Source organism: Anser cygnoides, chromosome 1 (genome assembly GCF_040182565.1).
Source record: "Anser cygnoides isolate HZ-2024a breed goose chromosome 1, Taihu_goose_T2T_genome, whole genome shotgun sequence".
Taxonomy (NCBI): Eukaryota; Metazoa; Chordata; class Aves; order Anseriformes; family Anatidae; genus Anser; species Anser cygnoides.
In genome coordinates, this window is record NC_089873.1 from 168,187,153 (window position 1) to 168,208,112 (window position 20,960).

General features: G+C 38.6%; 1 long non-coding RNA gene across 2 annotated transcripts; it reads left to right on the top strand.

Annotated features, from left to right (window-relative positions):
- Window positions 1-1,725: 1,725 nt before the first annotated feature.
- On the top strand, window positions 1,726-7,944 carry LOC106042315 (uncharacterized). Of its 2 annotated transcripts, XR_010827447.1 has the most exons (4): window positions 1,726-4,882; window positions 5,908-6,116; window positions 6,318-6,430; window positions 6,527-7,944. It is a non-coding gene; the product is annotated as an uncharacterized lncRNA (long non-coding RNA). The 2 variants fall into 2 exon arrangements; XR_007169049.2 differs by having other exon boundaries at window positions 5,908-6,430.
- The last annotated feature ends 13,016 nt before the right edge of the window (window positions 7,945-20,960 follow it).

The following is a 20,960-nucleotide window of genomic DNA, read 5'->3' on the forward strand; positions in this document are numbered from 1 at the left end:
CTTGAGTGGCACTTTAAATCTACATGCCTTAATATCGTAGCTAAGCTGGAAGACTTGGAGCTTGTACCAAGTGCCATTCTTAAAAGAATTATTAAGGTTTACCTAATGATTTCCTTTGTAGACTTGGAAAGAATTGTTCTACCATTTTTGAAAGGTGATACTATTAGAAACACCTATTTCTCTGAGTATATTTGTGCATTACCTATAATTTTCTAGGTTTCTTTTACCACGTACAATAGAAAGTAGCAGACATTGTCAAGCTTGGACTTAAATTATGTGGATGAAACAATAGAGAAATATGGGCTATTGTATGGAGATTTCTGAAGCTATCACAAAGGAGCTCTGGTAACTTACTGTTTACTATGGTTATTTTATCGGAATCCTCTCCCACAAAATGTATGTATGTCCATAGCGATGACAGAATTTACCTATAAACTGTAAGTTGCATCATCCTATAAGGATGTCCACACTCATGATATTCTTATTGAATGCCTAGGGCTCACACATTATTCTTACTTTAACACACTAGTAGTTTGAGAGAAGGTTTGCATACAAACAAGGTTTAGATACATTTCACTGTCTTGTTTGACTGTAGTTACCTGTTTGGAGGTTTATAGCACTGAATTTTGAGGATTATTCTTACTTTGCAGTACTTATTTGCACCTTTTTAATAGTTGTGGTTCAGGAAAGACCTTTTCATCTGGTTCATATGAAGGTGTTAAATCTGATCAGCTGTCGTGCTCTCAAGTCATGTGCAAAAGGTATTTATGCAGCCAAATGCAGAGGGAGTGATGAAGTGTAACAGAGAATGTGGAAATTGTGGTGAACAAATTGCTGATCTGCTTCCCTTTAAGAAGGAAGATTGGGGTTTCTTGGTGGGAGGTTGTCTGTTGGCTGATGGAAGGAGAGTTGGTGAGGAATGTGTCATGAGCACAGGGTATCCTGAATTCTCTGGAGTGTGTAGGAAATATTATTTGTGTGATGTTTGGGACCACACTGTTTGGATTTAATCTGAAACACCTCCAGTGTTTACATGAGGAAACTCATAAAATATGCAACGAGGAGTTGTTTCAGATTACAAAACACACATATCAGAATAAGGGTGGCTCCAATACCAATCTTCCTGGGGCAGCTTCACAGCTACAGGAACACAGACATATCAGAGGCAGGGTCCTACACACACCAACAAGGACCACTGGGGAATGCTGGAGTCCTCTTAACTTTCCATGAAAAATCTAAGCTTGCTAGTGGAGATGAGATAACTAACTATCACATTGCCTTGGTGTGAATAAATAATAAACAGAAAAGGTTTGACATTGAAGTCAGTGAGGAAAGAAATACCAGTTCAGAAAAAGTCTTAAATGCAATTAACCTTCATTCTGGAATTAGTCATGCTAATAGGTCTGATCCATCACCCAGTGAGGTCAAAGAAAATACATTTGCTTCTATGGATCTTCAATCAGGTAATCTATTTGTGAAGTGTACTCTTGATTGGGTTTCTGTTGTCCCAAGATGGGTAAACTACACATACAACAGAATATCCCATCTATTTTGTGCAATGAACCAAATTTACAATGTAAATTTGTTAAAAGTCAAAAATGTAGGCCAGACAGATTTCTGAAAACGGGTCCTTTGATAGTCTCATCCAAAATCAGATCTCCCCCTGTAATCTCTCCTTTTTGCAGTTGTGGACAATATCCTCCAGATAATTTTCTGTCTTCTTCTTGTCTTCCTCTGAGCACTCAACACATTTTAAATGGTATAATGATGTGTTGCAAATATTTCCCCTAATGTATTAAACATTTTCTGGGGAAATTTTAAAATCCTGCAACTCCTTGTTTGAAATGTGCCTGTTATAGTGTTCCCTTGTGAGTGGAACCTATACAGTGGCACAAACCTTACCTAAAAATATCTAAAGATAAGCCGGAGACGAATGTGTACTGATTTACATGTACAAGAAGTCACAGCAGCTGCTGGTGTTCAGACACAGTATTATTTCTCATGAAAATGATTTCAGACAGATTTCTTTTTTGTGCAGTCAGCCCGTGATATTGCATACAGGAAAGACTTGTCTTTAACAAACATAGGAACCAAAAAGAACATAAGAAATACTGTTCTCAATGAAGAAATCAGCTGCACTGACTCTACCAGAAGGTGAATGGTTGCTGCCTTTACTGGCCTATCATACGAGAAGGCAGCTTTTGCAGCAAGGGGCTAAACTGGAGGTAGATCTGTCACATGGGGCTTGTGGAGGGGGAAGGTCCAAATCCAGGTCAAAACAGAAAGAAAATATGTAAGCAATTGTTATAATAAAACAGATTTTGTTTGGGGATCTGATACAACTTTTTATCATGTGAAAAAGCTTCCTAACCATATAGGAAACCGTATAGGGGTGTGTGTGTGTGGATTTTTTTTTCTTCTATATCTATATCATCTTTTCTGCCTAGGGAAGTCTGTGGAATTAAATGTTTGGGTCTATGTTTAATTCTACAGCCAAGTTAGGATTGTTCTCGGAAGAGTAGATGTGTGAAAAATTCAAGCTGCGTGACATGCTGGTTCACAGAAGAATCTACTATTCCACCTAACTTGAATAAAAGATTTACTGAAACCCCCTGAAGGGACAGGAAAATCTTCAGAATACTCATTCACCCTAAGTCAGTTATAGGAAAGGATCTGACTATTGAAACTGCCTTAGCATTATAGGCTGGGCTAGTCTCAGAGGCATTCGCTCAGTTTAATGTTAGTTAAAGGTAAGTACTATCAAGTCTCCATTAGCAGATAAAAGAGATTCAACCAAATCCAACAGTACTGAGAACTTGGCAAATACTAAACATAAAGCTTTAATCTCCACAGTTTCAATTGATTTAAGCCTAACAATGTAATATACTTGCTTTGTTAAAAGAGTATTTTAGAGCAGTGGAGAGCATTGCCTGGTCTACTGAAAAGCTTGATTGCTAACCTGCCTACACCAGTTTCACCATGAAATACAGTGTTTCTAAAATGATATGTGTGATTAAAGACATGCTGTCAGGTTTGGAATTGAGACCAGGATGCAATCGGAAGTGTGGAAGAACTCCAGCTTACAGTTTTATTCTCAAACTGAGCTTTTCATTCTGGGCAAAAAAACAAAAAATGAAAGCTGAAAATTCATTTCACCTTCATCAAAGCTGAAGTGTGCTCAATGTAGGGAAGATCCACACAGACTGTAGATGCAGCTTAGGTGCCCTCTGAGCATGAGACCAAGAAGAGGAGGCATAGAGCAGTCCCCTTCCGTGCGTTAGCGTTTTAGCTCTAGCATTTGTTCCACCAGCTCCTTTGTGCCAAGTGTGTGATGTGTCATGGCCATGAATATGTGTGTGTAATATCCATGCAGCCTATCCTCTCGTCCTCCTTTGGCTTGCCTCCACTTTCCTTTCCCGCTCCATCTCCTGTTGAGCTCCTTCCGATTTGGCAGGGCATCCTTTGGTCTCGTCGCTCCAGCCTCAGCATATCCTAAGTGTTACACTTGGAGAGGGATTTTAGTTGGCCTTCAGCTATACAGCTAAATTTCTCAGGATGTGGTTGCAGAAAGAAAGCACCCTGGAAAATATGAGAAGACAAAGCTGACAATGTGCTTGGGTATATCACCATCTGTAGCATATGTTAGATGGGAACAGCATGCAGTCAATTCCATCATCTTGCTCTCCACCCCTTTTTGAGATCACTTATATGTTGAAGTCCTATTTGTGAACACATGAATTTCAGTGTTATATGTTGTGAAACTGTTACCAATTTTCTGCATTTTCTGTTTATTTACATATGTAAAACTGACCCTTACTTTGTTTTCAGTCGTTTCCTGCAAACTCTAGAGGACAAAAAAAAAAAATAAAAAAAAATCAGTACTTAATGTATCTGAGGAAAAGAGATGTAAAATATTTTTGAAAAAAAATTCTTGTTTCATTTATTACCTTTATCATTTTGATGTATTAGACTGGTTTAGTGATGTAAATAGAAGAGTGCTTAAGTTCATAAAAACTTCTGTCCTGGTTTCAGCTTGGATAGAGTTAATTTTCCTCGTTGTAGCTGGTATGGTGCTGTGTTTTGGATTTAGGATGAGAATATTCTTACTCTCTCTGTGTTGCTTCATTGAGCACACCATAATTTACAGATATAGTCTTCTTTCTTTCTGTTGTGGCTGAAAAGTCACATAACCATCTTCTCTGACTTGGCTCAAAACTATTTGGTGCTATAGTAAACCAAATACTGTAAAACCTGATTTGGAACATCTTGGAGTCTTCATAAGATAATCACTTGTAGGAGTTTTGTTTTCAGACAATGCCATGTAAAGGACTGATATTTAACAAGCAATTAAAACAGAACTGAGATTTATTATATTTTTTTCCACGGCACCCTGGGGATAATTTCATGTCTTCAGTCAAATAATTCAAGATTCATGGTTTGAGGGAGAAAATGATAATAGCTTATTAGAAGCAGAGCATTATTTATCCTTCTAATAATCTTTGAGGCTTTATGTTTCTGGTTTTCTTAATACAGTCCTGATTCTTACATCAGTGGTGATACAACAAATACAAATACAAGCAACTCATACTCACTCAATCCTAGTCCTATTCCTTCTTACCCTGTGTTTCACAAGGGTCATTATATGTATTTATGCTCGTGTTAACAACATGGGCTTGGAAGTTCACCTAGCATTGAACAGTTTTCAAATGTTAATCTCAAATTTTTCCTAATGGGAAAAAATAATATTTTAAAAAGACATTTATTTACTTTTTTTTTTTTTTTCATTAGGAAAAGCTACTCATCTGATGATGCAAATCCTTTGGGAAACATATCTTGTTCCAGAAATATTTCTACTGTCATTAGAAATACTGATGGAAACTGTGTAAGTCATAAAAGGTTCGGTTAGTGGTCTGTAAAAGGGAAATCTGTATTTCATTACAGAAGTTTCATTAAAGAAAAAAAAATCTTAAAGAAAAGCCTTGCAAATGGTACTTGATTCAGTTGATTAACTTCCAGCTTGTCTGAAAAATGCCAGTTATAACAGCACAATCCCAGCTTTGATCCATTAGCTGTTAGAGGAGTTCTTATTTCTGATTGCAGGATGATCTGCGTTATTTATATTTCTGAAAGGCTGGCTGTGGTGAACAAAAGCAAGGGATTTTATAATGATCTGAGCAGCAAAGGCCAAACTTTTTCTTAACTAGCCCAGATTAGCATTGTGCAGAGAAAAAGCTGATAGTGCAAAAAAACATGATAAATGAAAGTTTGGAGTATTCCACCATGTACATAAACGGTCCTGAGGAATGTTGAGTGGGGACCCCTACTTGCATCACACTTGGGTCTATTAGGCTCCTGGTTCTCCTCTTTCTTACTTTTCACATTTAAGTCACCACAGTATGTAATTTAGTGAGACCATACTGGCTCACTATAACAGTTATTAAAGTTTAGCCAGTGGTATTGTATTAGAAATGGTCTATTTTTAGAAGTTTCTAACCAGACTATAAAAATAACTTTGGAAAGACTTGGCGCTAGAAAACCTCTACATCGACATTGTGTTGAAAGTGTAATTGGAAATAGCAAGCTGTGTTTGGAAATGGGTAAATGCAAGTAATTTATGTAACAGCACTCTGATCACCTTCTGTATACTGTGACTATCTTATCAAAGCAGTGTCTCAATAAGATTTTACTTGTATATTTATTACATCTTTTTTTTTTTTTTTAATTATATTATTATTTCCCCTTGTAACTTGATCCATGTACAGCCCTCTTTCAGGGTAAAGAACAGCAGTGTTAAAGATGTGCAGGTTAGGTGAGTGGTGGGTTATTCACACACAGCCAGGGACACTAGTATCTTGATCCTTCCAGTAGATACTTGGAAGTGTTTTCTGTTAATTTGTACCTTTTCAGATGCATTCACAAGAGCCTACAGAAGCTGTGAAGAAGTTGTGGGGAACTTTTTTGAAGGCCCTTGGCTATCCCTTGCTTCTGCTGCAAGGATGTTGGCAGGAGGGATGGGGCTTGAGTGGAGCTGTGCCAGCACTTGGATACTGTATGAAGATTAGAGTACCATTAGCCTTTACTAAACTCATAAAATATCTACAGAGTGGAGAGAAAAGGTGAGTAGAGTGGAGCTCTACATTTTCCCTGTGTCTAAATAAATCCAAATGGGTTGTGGTTATGGGGCATTTTAGTTAGTTTTTTTTTTCTTTTTGTTTGTTTGTTTGTTTTTAGAAGGAGGCTGTAGAAGGTGGGAGACAAGTTGTGAGTGTCCTGCCTATGTCACTAGAAGGCTGCCAGCTCTGTTTTGTTTTGTTTAGGTGGCTTTTCATCTTTTCAGCTGTCTTTGCATGTTGACCTGATTCTCCACATCATGGAGGTACAGACAACAGAGGAATGGATGTGATTCATGGATCACTGAAGCATAATTGCCGTAAGCAATGAGCTAGCTCCTGTTACTCCCCTTTGGTACAATAGACAGCAGGTCTTTAAGCAACAAAGTCACCTACATGGGGGTTACTTTTTCCAGATAGCCTGTCACCTGGCAGAGGAACCACAAAGTTATAAAAAGGATAATGAACCACCCTCAGCAGGGTAGAAGGGTACAAACAGACCTGGAGGGAAGAATGAGGTAAGATGAAGGGCACAGTCTTCAGTTATTAGGGCTGGATTCAGCTCACCTAACTTAGTTACTTAACCTTCTGGTACCTATTGAAACAGCCCTGTAGTAGGTGCTGTAGATCCCTCTCCAGTCATTCGGGGAGGCAGTTGCTTGTGGAGATTTCTAGGGAAAGATCACATCCGTGTGAGGTGTTGCATGCTGTGTGGATCCAACCCTTGGCAGATTAACATCCTTCTGTTATAAAAACATTAGAATTTGTCCTTTAAGTAAAAGGTGCTGTGTTTCAAATCTGTGCAAAGCTTCTGTGTACATGCACACACCACTACTGATGGGCAAATGTGTAAAGATGGAATGCTACCGTTTCTGCCATGTGAGAGGAGTCTGAGAAGTTGGTACTTTGCCTTGGGATGCACAACTACATTTTGAGTTCTTGTTCTCAGGTGATTTGTAAAACAGAGTATGTGCACTTTGGAAATATGCCACAGGGATTTAGGGGGTTCTAGAAAAAGCTTAGGCTCCAGAGGCTTGCAAGAGCTACATATGCAAAGGCTGAGTTCCCAGCAGACTATCTAAACTTTCAACAGAGGGTGGATGATTAGGTCTTGTCCCTTGGTCTATTGAGAGTCTCCATCTTCTCCATGACTATTCAACAGTTACATTCTTTTGGGCTTGATTTCTGTTTTCTTTTTATATGAGAAGAAAAATTGAGAAGTTCCTTGCTATTAACTTGAGTGTGAGAGTCTGAGAGTCTCTGGAATTTGGCTTTAAAATACATATATTTCTAGTTTCTTTAAAATATTGTTCTATAGTTTGTAAGGGTGTAGTTACATACATATTTTCTTCAGCAGAACAGCAACTTTAAACAGTACCCTCAGGCAAATAAAACATCTGTAATGAGACTGCTGGAAATTTCATAAACAATTTAAACTGCATATTTACAAGGAGTATACTCATTTTAGGACCAGGGAGAGGTTAGTACTGAATTATGTGTGGAAGTATCTATTAATCAAAATAGTAATAGATGATCTCAAAAGAAAATACTTTTCCAAACTTGCCAGAAAAGCCCAGTGGACAAAAACAGCAAATCTGTCTGAACATTTATGTTTCAGTGACATGACAGCTGTTAATCACCTTGTCCCATTCTGAATTGAACACTCTTTCAGATTAGAAGAATGCAGAAATCACAAATGTTTAGGTCTGGAAAGGTGCATTTCCAAGCTATAGTAGGACTGTCATTCAGCTATATCCTAACCAATTGCATATACATTCTTCATTCACAGAATTAGAATCATAGAATCATAGAATATCTTGAGTTGGAATGGACCCACAAGAATTATCTAGTCCAACTCCTGGCACCCCACAGGTCTACCCAAAAATTCCGACCATGTGACTAAGTGCACAGTCCAAATGCTTCTTAAACTCTGACAGGCTTGGTGCAGTGACTACGTCCCTGGGGAGCCTGTTCCAGTGCACGACAACCCTCCCTTTTAAAAAAATAATATGCTTCTGTTTCTAACACTTGTGGACAGCTTTTAAAAAATATGAGCTGGGTGTAAACTCATGTAATGTTGTTTTCGAGAATTAAGAAAGGCTGGACTGAGAAACCCTGGAAACTACTGAAATACCAATGCACTGACTCTTGCAGAAATATGCAGTTAATGTATGTCTCCTAGAATCCAAATATATATCTGTAACTTGTCAGTTTCCAGCAAATCTCAGCTTGAATGCACTCAGCTGCCAAGATCCTCATCTTCTTGTTCTCTACCCTGCCCCACACTCTGCTAGCACAGGAAAATGGCCGACTAGGTAAGAGCTGAAAATTTCTTCTTCTCCTGGTAATAATCATGGAAAAACGTACGTGGATGATCTCTGGTAGCAGGCTGTTGGACCTGTTTTTAAAAGAGTTCTCCTGCAGAGGATGAGTAACTCTCAGTGTAAATGAAACGAAATTAAATAAATAAATAAATATAATATAATATAATATAATACAATACATTTTATGCTTTATCTGTGATGTATAATGAGTGCATTCACTATTATTATGTGATGATTGTGGGATAAGTCACATGAATAAAGACAAAAGGCTTTGGGTAAAATTAGAAACTAAGGAAGGGGATATGATTATACTACAAAAGACCGTATGTCCACTCCAATGTGGACACTGGAATCACAAAATTGTGTTTTGTTTAACTTTTGTGTTGAAAATTCCAATTTTCTGTTTCTTTATGAAACCAAGCCACGTACATTTTTGTTTGAGAGAGAAATAAGAGTAAAAAACCCATCCTGTCCAAATAATTTCAAAATGATGTTCTGCAGGTGGATTTAAATAAATTAAAGAGTTTCAGCACCATTGCTGCCCAAGCTCCCAGCACCTTGGCTCTTACTCAGTGGGAAAGGAAGGACAAACATGGGGTGCAAAGCAGGAGGTGACAGGGCTGGCAGGTCTCTCCCAGCCCTTTCCTGGCCTGCCAGAGCCTAGGGAAGGGGAGTGCCTCTCTGGAGGAGGCCCCTGGGGAATTTCTGACCACCTCCAATAATTAGTTCTGTGTATCTGGCAGCAGTCAGAGATGAAAAAAAAATAATAAAATTGCACCATCTCAAAGTCATTTTCTGTTGCTAATGGTCTGGTTTTGCCAGAAAGCAGTATAGCATTCTTATTAACTCATATGTCTTGACCCCTTATTTTTTCTTAGAGTTGTTTCTTAATTGGCTTAATCTTTTTCTACCAGATTCCTGAAAGTTTATTGTAAATAATCTTCAAATGTTTTAGTTCTAGAATCTTATTTCTATCCCGACGCACAATACTAATGAAGCTTATTGGAAATTTTTTACCTGAATCCTTTTTTTTTTTTTTTCATAAAAGCATAACCCACAGCTGGCTAAGAACTGTATCAACCAGTAACATTGTTTTCTTCTACTGTATAGTCTCAGAGTTGACAGGTCCATCACGAAGTTTAATTGGAAGGCTGATACCTACTTCTAGAAAAACAAGGTCTCTACATGGGAAGCGTTTTGTCTCTTCCTCTTCCCCCTGCTCCAGGCAGTTAGAAGTTAAACAAATTTACATAAAGGTCAAATTATGTTAAACTAACATTAAATCATGAAAAGAATATTAGTGTTCACTGCTGCCCCCACAACGTATGCCTCTCACTTATGTATGACCAGGATGTGGCTTAGATCATCCAATTTAAAAAGAAAAAATAAAAAAGAAAAAAAAAAGAAAAAAAAACCCAGTAAAATCTAACACTTTGAAACGAACACTGTGAAAATAGCGTGTCTATAGAGCTTATTGTCTTTGTTTCTAGATCATTATGGTTATGCTGTATTTGAGCGTATATCCTTTCCTTTCATCCAGTTTGCCAGGAGATTCAGATTGCTCTGTGTTTCTGACCTTTCCTCTTCGTTATTTTTCAGTCCACCAATTTTTGTGTCATCTGCTAATTTGATCAGCAATGATTTTTGGTTGGTCCTTTTTTTTTTTCTTTCTTCTTTCTTTTTTTTTTCTTTTAATTTTTTTTTCCTCTCTCTCTCTCTCTTTTTTTTTTTTCTTTCTTTTTTTTTTTTTTTCCCTATCAGGTTCCCGTGTCCAAAACACAATCTGTGCAGGACTCCATCAACAATACTCTCATATAGTACTGAGTCCCTGTTTACAGTTACATTTTTAAACCTATCAATCAGTTAGCCAGCTCTTAATTCATTCAATGCCGTGTTTGCTATATTGATTTTACATCATTTGAGTTTCCTAATCAAAATATTGTCTGGTACTAAGTCAAATGCCTTACAGGAATCTAAGTATATTACATTATCACTATTACTTTTATAAATCAGTTTTGTAACCTCATCAAAAGAGATAGGAAATGTTCTCTGACAAAGTCTATTTTCCATACATCCAGGGTGATTGGCATTAATTGCATTATTCTCCTTTAATGCTGTATTAATCAAGTTCTCTCTCTTTTCCTCTTTCATTTTACTATGGACTACAGCCCTTCTGACAGCCTTATTGTGGACCCAAGTCTCATTAATCCTTTTAAGATATTGCCACAGCATAATTTTTCCTTTCAGACATCTGGAACTTTCCCAATATTCCAAGAATTACTGACAATTGGCTTTAGCGTACAGATAGATGTGGGGAAAAGGACACATGAAGCATTATTTTTATTCCTTTCTTTCTTGGAAAAGATACCATGGCCATTACCATTTCCCTAAATGTGCTATGTCCAGCATGAACTCATAGCAGAAGAGATGATATAAGGAGCCCTTGTTTTTTGCAGAAGGAATCATTTCTCTGGCAGCCTGCCCCTTCTCCTGGCCAGTGGGGTAAAAAGCCAGATGAAGTCATATGTCTGCCTTTGCAGCACTCCCTGCAGCTCCCCATACCCAAAGATCACAGTTGTTACTGGGATTGCCTGCAAAGAGTAGAGAGACTTCTTGGAACAAGAGCAGGTTTGCCTTAGAAATCACAAAACATCTGAATTTGCACAGAATTTATTCTAACTTTAAGATTGCTTTATAAGAGAGTGTTTGATTTAAACTAAGCAGGCTGATCAAATAACATATTGAGTTAAATAAAATTAAGTGGCTGAGAAGTTCACAGTGCCATTGGACTTGACGTGGGCTATGATCTCTCCTGGGGAAGAATAATCAGTTCGTCAATTTGAACATCCTAAAATACCTGCAGTGAAGCAGAAAATAAAGAAAGCAGTCCTGAAGCACTTCGATTTTGTACATCTTCAAGTTGAATTTTTTTTTTTTTTGGCTTGCTGAAACATTTCTGGCACTCCTTCCTGCAAGAAAATGGAATGAGTGGGAGCCGCAGAGCCTGGGAGCGTTACACGGGCTGCTTGGTGAATGTCAGCCTCAGCTACTGACGTGTGAACAAGACACCGCTGGGCAGCCCAAGGCCCTGTAGCTCTGATGTGGGCAGAGCATTTGCTACCATCTGCAGGACTTGGGCTTTCCTATATCAAAAAATACACAATGAGAAGAACAAGTCATGTTGAAGTGCTAGGAGGCAAATAAGTGACAGCCACCTTGATGGACTACTCAGGGGTCTGTATGGAAGAACTGAACAGCTGAAGTGACATTAATACGGGACATGTTGTGCATAGTGAACTTAACAAAATGTTTTCCATTTCCCTAGATTTCATTTTACACATTGAGACTCCCCTCGTTACCACCCCATGTTTTCTGAGAGATCAGGAATGCACTGGTGCAACTTCCTAGAGCACTGCAGAAGACTCTCCAAAATGAATTTACATGGCTTTTTGCAGGTGAAGGCAAAAAAATTCAGGCCATGCCCCAAGAAACAGAAGCCCAAATCACCTCTGAACTGGAACCCATGGACTGCTGGTTAGACTGGTGCTGAGCCTGAATCAATGAACTTTGCAGAGAGGCACTTTTGTCTTGATCTTGGACTTCTACCACTCGCTGCTGAGTGGTTTGTAAGGTACACTTAACTTAAAAGCTATTGCAGCTATTGCATTGTAAAGAATCAAGTCAAAGACTCTCTAGAGTGTTTTAATCAGATGAATTTGAACTGGTTAACTTCTTAATGAAGAAATATTGCTTTCAAAATGCTAGAATATTCCGTTTTGTTAGTGTAAGGGTGCAAATTAAAATTAAAAAAATATATATATTTTGATTTAGCATAGTTTTACACAGAAAGGTTTGGTCCTGAAACAGCTACAGTTTATTGGAAAAAAATAATAATATGTGAACAGAAAACTTCAAAAGCTCCAAAATGACTTTCTGTGTGAGCTTTTATAAGGCTGCTTTTTCATGATTCAAAGAGAACTTTTTCTGTCAAACCCACAAAATTTGTTCCTATTTTCTGATCCATCAACTTGAAATATACTCTTACTATAATGTAATTCCTATGACCTTAACAATAATAGACTATTTAGATAGAGAGAAAAAACTAGACAGAGGAAAAGTTTTTTGTCTGAAAAGAATGGGTAGGGTGTGATGCCAACATGCAAGCATTACCCATTTTTCAAGACTTACTTCGAAATTCACAAAAACTACATGGCTTCAACCCATAATGTCTAAAAAACTTAGAGAAAATTGTGATTGCTTCATGTATCTTCCATCAAGATGCAAAACTGCAATGTGAGAGACAATCCACGTTGACACTGAGGACTTCCCATAGATTTCTTGCTATGTGGTCTCTACCATTTGGTGAAAAACGTAAGGTGAAAGCAAGCTACATACCACTCTCGCCGTGCATCCCCTGAATAGAGACAATCAGCCATTACAGCAAAGTTTGTTCAGAGAAATAATGCTAAAACAGCACTCCTGGAAATTCAGCTACACATTTATAGAGCTAAAATTGCTACACATTTAGACAAAACTGACCAGCATGTTCTCATGAATGAAATATAAAGCTTTCCAAAGTGTTGGCTGTGATTTCATACTGTTTGTGTAATTGCACCAGAGTAAAGGAAAATCTAAGAAATACCTGCACTGTCATTTCATGTAGCTATTCTTTATTGCTTGTTACAATGTAGACGAGTTGGGGTCAAATTCAAAATTTTCCATCTGGTTATTTTAACAGAAATGGTTTTAGCTACTATTATTTAATAGCCAGAACGGATGGACTGAATGGATATCTAAAACTGCAAAGACAATGGAAAGACCTGAAGTTCACTTTTCTTATTTGGAAGATATAATTGCCTCTCATTACAGGCATCTTCCATAAAGGCAAATGTTGCCATCCCTTTAGCAACATATCTAGAGAGGCCTTCTGTTAGAGATGAATGCTTTCTCTCTTAAGGAAAGCTGTTTCCATAGTACAGTGCCAATATCAAAAAGTGTTTTTTTTTTTTTTTTTTTTTCTTGTACTCTGCATCAAGTACTGAAAGGGACAGAGCTGAGGAATGCTCCACAGCATGTATCCATTAGTCACTTCTCCCATGGAAATGATGGAAAATGAAGCTGAAAGCGAACCCAGAGATTCAAGTCAGTGCTCTGCTGCTTGATGCATTTGCTCTGGTTGCTAGTCTCTGAAGACCTGCTTATTATGCAGTTTACTTGGTCAGTAGACAAAAGAAGAGATTTAGAATACATGTATATTTTTAAAAAATCTTATATTACTAGCAATCAAATGATACCACTTGAAAAAGTCTTGCAGTTACTGATTTTTCTTTACTAGCTGCCTTTCTTCCCAAAAGATACTCCACACGTTATTACCCAAACTCTAGTTACACACAGGAAGCAGACCTATGCATGAGTGAACTCTTCCCCCCTAATCTGAATAGTGTTCAGTGTTTGAAAACCACTTAGTTAGCAATATATTTGTGAGGACAGTCATGGAACCACTAATATAAATCAACAGACGAAAACTAATTTATTTTCAATTCAAGTTTGGAAAGTTTGGAGTTTGGAAACATGTTTCTCCCTGTTTTTTCACAATAGCATACTGTTTAGCCTTATTTGGAAAGGAAAAGGCAACTTGCTTGAAAGCACAGAGAATTCAGAGATAAAGAAATAGAATCTGATCTTGAAATATTTTCCTATATGATATTCCACCATTCAAAAGAGGTAGTAGTTTACATTCACTTCTCATGGAATTGAATGACTCATTAAAGCGTAATGCAGGAATGAGGCTGCAAAACCAGAAGAAATAGTGATTGGGATTCACCATTGTAGTAGTAGTTGCTTCAGATGGTATGAGCCATCAGGGCAGGTTGTCCTTTTGGTTACTATCTTCTACTATGGAGGGATATTTTAGCATAAAATAGTAGGACAATGGTTGAATCTCTTGGGAAAACCATATAAATTCATTAGAAGTCATTATGCATCCACCATTTTTTTTTAATGGAGAACATATAAATCCACATTAATTTACTTTTCTTTCTATTCTGTAACTTCCCCTGTCCCCCATCTTTCTTTTATCTCCTCCAGCCCCAAGCCTAAGAAGAATGGAAATTCTTGCTGTGATCAGTCCATTATAAGAAGATTGCGTATAGATTAAGAAACAGAGGATTTGTGGAGAACTCAAATTTGCAGAAGACTGAAGATTCATTTAAGGACACTTGGAAGCCTTTTATGGATTATATATACAAAACAGATGTTACATCTTAGAAAAACTGGTAATTCATTGTTATTTCCTACTTGACTATGGGGTGGGAGAAAGACTACATTTTGTAGTATTGTGAACAAAGACTTTCTTTTTATTCACACAGTAGAGTTGCTTGCTTCCTTTTCTTTTCTCTGTTGGGAGATGTTCTCAATTACGGAATATAGCACCTCTTATGACAAATATATATTTTTTTTTTCACAAAGAGGACAATTATTCAAAAGCCACAAAGAACATTAAAGAAGAACCGGACTAGGAACACAGTGCCTAAATGTTCTTGAAAGGCAACTTATTATTTAAGCAGAAACTATAGAAATATTGACAAAAATCATTAACTCTCCTTTGGGAATAATCCATCATTTGGCTGATATGAAAAAGAACCGAGGTGTATGCCTTCTCTGTATTGGAGAAATTAAGGACCTTGCTAGGTCTTCATTTAAGTCAGCCACAAAATGACTTTTTTGTCAGAATAACATCTACGAACCTTAAATCTTGTTGAGGATGCCCTCTTGCATCTATTGTTGCAGTAGATGGCTACTACTTACAGAGTCTGGGATGTGCTATGTCTAGAGACTCTTCTATCCATAACAATTATCTTGTGATCTACTTTGTGTGTTTTTCTCTGATATTTCTCTCAGGGTCTGTAGGGCCAAAGTTGGAGGATCCCTTTGTGTTCTCACTTTAAGCCCAGAGCCTTCATGGGAAGAAGTCTGTATTTTATTGAAACTACTAGTTCTCCTTCAAAGGCCTTGCTAACCCTCCATTTTCCTTGAGGCAATTTATATATCCTAGAGAGTTGACAGAGATCCTCAGACCCTTCAGAAGCCAAGGACTGTGTCTTGGGATGTTAGGATTAAAACAAAGTTAATTTATTGCTTAGATGCACTGAATTAAAGGTAAGTGGTTCTTCAATTTTTTTTTTCTGTGTTTATACTTGCATTTCCTGCCACTAGGACTACTCCACAAGCTTCTTTTTAATCTCTGCTTTTTAACCTAGCTACGGCCATTATTTGGCAACTTGCCTGTTTTGGAATACTGCCATTTATTCCTTATATTTGCTGATCTCTCTTTAAGTATGTTGAACATTTAATTTGGAGGATCTAATTTTTATCTATGCCTTTTACCAGCTAATCGCTTGTTGTTGGATCACAGTGGCTATGGCTAGCTGTCGGTAGCTAATTCCTTTATTCCTAACCTTTTTAGGTAGAGAAATGATGGACTTTAAGGAAATGTATTATATGCAAGTTTTCTTTTCCTTTTCAAAGGAGGACTTCTTTGACTTTTTTTTTTTTTTAAATAGTATATGCCAACTATTCTTTGCATGACTTCAAATATTGTAGACTTTGAAGGGGAAAAGAGAAAAAAAATGCTTTTGGAATTAGGACAGATAAAGGAGAATCAGAAAACTCATATAACTCATATTCAGTTTCTTCATTAACACTGAATTGGTGTTTAACCAGTCCAAGACTCTCAGTCTTTGCACTTACATTTGTAAACTAGACTTTTCAGGGGGTTGTCTTCTGTATTTAGCTTTTTTTTTTTTTTTTTCTTTTTTTTTGGGCGGTGGTGGTGGTGGAAAGATGGTTATCTCATTAAAATATTTCAAGTGCAAAAGAATATTTTGGATATTTAAGGATGACTGTACTGTTTATTATTTATTATGTATTGAGACTTATTTATTTCCAAAATTGAGCAACTGCATAGGTTCTCAAGACATCACTGTTGTAGTTGAAATATGTTTCTAAACATGCCACTCTGATTCTGTTAGTGGCTGTTATAATCATATTTTCCTAATATTTATGGGAAAGAAACCCTCTTAAATTGCTGAAAAGGCTCAGGCTACTTCAGAATAAAGAAAAGAGGGAATTTAGTTGGATCCATACTAGCAATTAAGGGTCCAGTAGGGTTTTTATTGTTATTTGCTTGTAGCTATTGTAAATAGCTGTGGTAGTTTATTTGCTTGAGTTGGAGAGTAGCCTACATGTAGTGAAAAATTTTAGGGTGGTTATAGATTGATGGAGATACAGATCAGGGCTGTGGGCCTCACAAAATGACTGGGAAGAGGAGAAGGAGCAGCAAAATCAGCCAGAAAATGTTGTTTGCCAATTCACTGCCCCTGCTGCAAAGGAATTCTAGATGGAAAGAAGAAATACCTGCAGCACTTCTGTCTTTAACGGATGGCATGCAGGGCTGCAGGTAGGCAGGCAGGCAGGGTGGGTTCCCTTAGCAAAAGAGAAGCTTTCAGGAAAACTGGGGTTGAAGAGATCCGGAAGTCTTCTTCAATGTTTATTTGAGGTTTGCATGTTCTAATGGATGAGTAGATCATTAAAACAGTTCCTTTTCTCAATAGGAATTCATGTGCAATATGTTACATGTGAATCATAAAGACAGCTGAAGAATTAGGTAGTCTTAAAGTAATTGTTTAAGACTAATCAAATATAAAAGATTTTGATCATAAGAGCTTTTTGTCTGGTATCTGGGCGTAGTGGGTTTACGTGGCAAGGTTTTGGTAGCAGGGGGCCATAGGGGTGGCTTCTGTGAGAAGGATCTAGAAGCTGCCCCATGTTTGGTAAGGGCCCCACTGCTGACCAGAGCCGGGCCAATAAGTGATGTTGTTTGCGCCTCTGTGAGAGCATATTTAAGAGGGGAAAAAAAACGCTGCGCCACACAGCAGCTGGGAGAGTGAGAGGAGTGAGGAACAGCCTTGCAGGCGCCAAGGTTAGTGAAGAAGGAGGGGGAGAGGTGCTCCAGGCGCCGGAGCAGAAGTCCCCTGTGGCCTGTGGTGAGGACCATGGTGAAGCAGGCTGTCCCCCTGCAGCCCATGGAGTACCACGGTGGAGCAGGGTTCCACCCTGCAGCCCGTGGAGGAGACCACGGTGGAGCAGGTGGACCTGCACTGATGGAGGATGTGGCCTGTGGAAGACCCCTGCCGGAGCAGACTCCGGGCCGGAGCTGCAGCCTGTGGAGAGGAGCCCACGCAGGAGCAGGTGAGCTGGCAGGAGCTGCTGCCCGTGGGGGATCCAGGTTGAAACAGTTTGCTCCTGACGGATGGACCCCGTGGTATGGACCCATATCTGGAGCAGTTCTTGAAGGGCTGCTGCCTGTGGGCAGCCCACGCCGGATCAGTTCAGCAAGGACTGCATCCCGTGGGAGGGACCCCACAGCACAGGGGACGAGAGTGACCGAGAAGGAGCGGTGAAGAAGAAGCGCTATAGACTGACCATAACCCCCGTTCCCCCGTTCCCCTGCGCCGCTCGGGGGGAGGAGGTGGAAGAGGGTGGATGGGGGGGAAGGTGCTTTTGGTTTCTTTCCTTTGTTTCTCACTTCTCTAGCTTGTTAGTAATAAGCGATAAATCTTACTATCTCCCTATGCTGAGTCTGTTTTGCCCGTCATGATAATTACTGTGTGATCTCCTCGTCCTTATCTCAACCCTTGAGCCCTTTTCATCGTATTTTCTCCCCATTCCTCTTTCAGGAGGGGAGTGAGAGAGCAGTTGTGGTGGAGCTCGGCCACCCACCTGAGTAAAACCACCACACTGGAACAACTATATTTTTTTTTCTAAATAAGCACTCTCAGCCTGGGTAAGAAGTTATTGAGAAGTACCTACAGAAAATTATTCCCAAATCTTTTTTATTTTTACTTGGGTATGCAAGTGCTGTTGTAAATTTCTTCAGTAGTACGTGATGAAATACATAACCTATCTGAACTGTATCCCAAATCCAGCCAGTGCATTTGATTTTGCAGTGACTTACAAGGCTAAGTATGATATCAGTTTGACATATAACCTGGTGTACCAGACTGAAAAATGCTGAAAGAGGGTGGAAAAAGTAGATTATATAAATAAATACTGGTGTGCCAAAGCAGATTACCCTGGTTCTGGGGCCTAGGAGCTGAGGGAGCGGCTTGCTCCATGGTCTGTATTGGCTGCAAAGTCAACTCTTTGGGCTTCCTGGAAGTCTGTCAGTTCTCCAAAGCAAGAATGAGCTAAGGTTGATGTCTTCTTGAAATATAGCAGCTGATGCTGCTAGACTGCCGCTTCCCTCTCCTCTTATTTTTTTTTTTTTTTTGTCAGTCCCTTCATTGCCTCCTTGTACTTCAAACTCCTTCAGTACCACTGTCATTCTGGTTTGGGAAACTATGGCAAAATATGTCATGTTTATTTCAGGTAAGGAAATGAAAAAAGCTTGACATTGTGATACATGCTAGCTCAACTTGAGGAGTCTGTGCAGTGGCAGTGGTCCTCATACCTGTTACAGTAGAGGATATCTGTCAGCCTTCTGTTACTTACTCAGTTGGCTGTGCCAAGACCAAGTTTTCTGCAGTGATCATAGCAACATTAAGTGTACTTTTTGTGTAGCAAAACACTTCAAAGCAAGCAACGCTTAGCTGCCTATGTAGACATATCTGATGGGAGTAAGAGTATATTTTAACGTTTTAATTCTTGAAGGTGTGGACGTTACCAACAAAGTTTTCATGCAACAGTTTTCAAAGGCAGTAAGTTTGAGGATGAAGGTTGAACATCTGACACATGAGCTTCTGGAAAAACACAGCAAAACATTAAAAGACTGCTTCATTGTCACCTGGATGGTTGAAAATCTTAAGCGTAATCTGCTGGGGATTGCTCTGGTTATTCTGACTAATACTGCCATGCTAAAAATGATTGCAGTACTTTATTTACAGCCTGTCTCTGCCCCTGGACTATGCAGGTAATTGCTGCCTTATCTCATGAAATCAAGACTGATGGCTGTTGAAGAGTTCTTTCTTTTCATGGACAGGAGAACAGTGTTAAAGAGGGTGGAGGACTTTTACAGAACTATATGAGTATCTAGATAAGCAGCTGCCTTTGCACTGTTTGTTTAAAAAAGCGTGAAGGTGCTGGGGATCAGCTAAAATTATCCACAGCTGAAAGATGTAAGTAGCCCCTTATCTGCACTCTGGTTTTCCCAGCGAAGTCTAATGTGTGAAGTAAAGCTTACAAGGACTACCAGGAGCAGCAGGCTTTGCTCTTTGCTGGCTCAGCCAAGGGTTAATGTTTTCTTTGTTTAGACTGCTTGAAAATAAAGCTAATTTAAAGGACTGCCTGTCAAACAGGCTGCTGGCAGTTTATTTGTCTGGGCTGGTAGAACACAGAGCCTATGAGGCCCTAGACTAATTTATGGCTCTGTTAGTCAAAATTAACAACTTAAACTTTACCTGAAAGCTTACAAACACATAGTATAGCTTGTGGAGCACTGGGTTAGTATTTATGGCGGGGTATTCTCAGTTGCAGTCAGCTTCATAAGTTCTGAGCCAGCTTCGGTTTCTATATGTATTCAAGTTGTAAATCTCTGAGCACTTGTTTTAGGAGTGTAACATCAACACAGCTATGCCTGCCTCTGAAAGAAATGTCACAGTGTCCTGCTTGCGTTTTTATAACAAAGCAGGGATACTTGTTCCTTCTTACTCCACAGTGCATGGTCACTTGGGTTCTTTTTTCTGAACTTGTACTATCATGACCATTCATAAGATCAGTGCAGCTGAAAATGCATCAGTTTTGAGTATTTAATTCTTCCAGAATTCACAATATGATTTCCATTTTAATTTTTTGTAGTTGTGTACAATCCATTAGGGTATCATTCTTCTTCATATCTTCTTTACATTTAAAATTGTCACTTGTAATGACATAGTAACTTAGCTTTCCCCTCACCCTAAATTTCTTTCTCATGTGAGTGTTGCTGGAACGGATGATGATATTAGCAAGCCTTTTGGTGAGGTAGGTAACCTGGGCATTTAGTCTTTGAGTTTTTGATGTTTGAGTAATCAATATTTTTTAGCCCTACACAGTTCCATACTACTACTTACTGGAAAGGAAAAACATAACATTCTAATAAATCTGTGAAACTGTAAATTTGAACTTGAACTAGGTCCTGCTAGAAGATGTGCTCAGAAAAAAAAAAAAAAAAGGAAAGAAAAAAAAAGCAAAAAAAGCCTTATTTTACTTGAGAACATTACAGATGAGATTCAGAATATTTAGATATAGCTGTATAGAGGTTTCTTGATGGACGTGGCCAGAGGTGGTTCATTTCCCCCTACAGTAAGAGCCCAGCTGTATAATTAATTAATATATTGATCTATCTCCACTGTTTAAAGAGGGAGCTTAGATTATCTCAAGCAACATATATATTTCCAAAAAGCTTAATTTTGCTGTTAACTCCTGGCTCTGTTTCTTGATTGGCCACGTGATGAGTCACAGACTACTGGGAATGGCCAGTTTTGAAAACCCT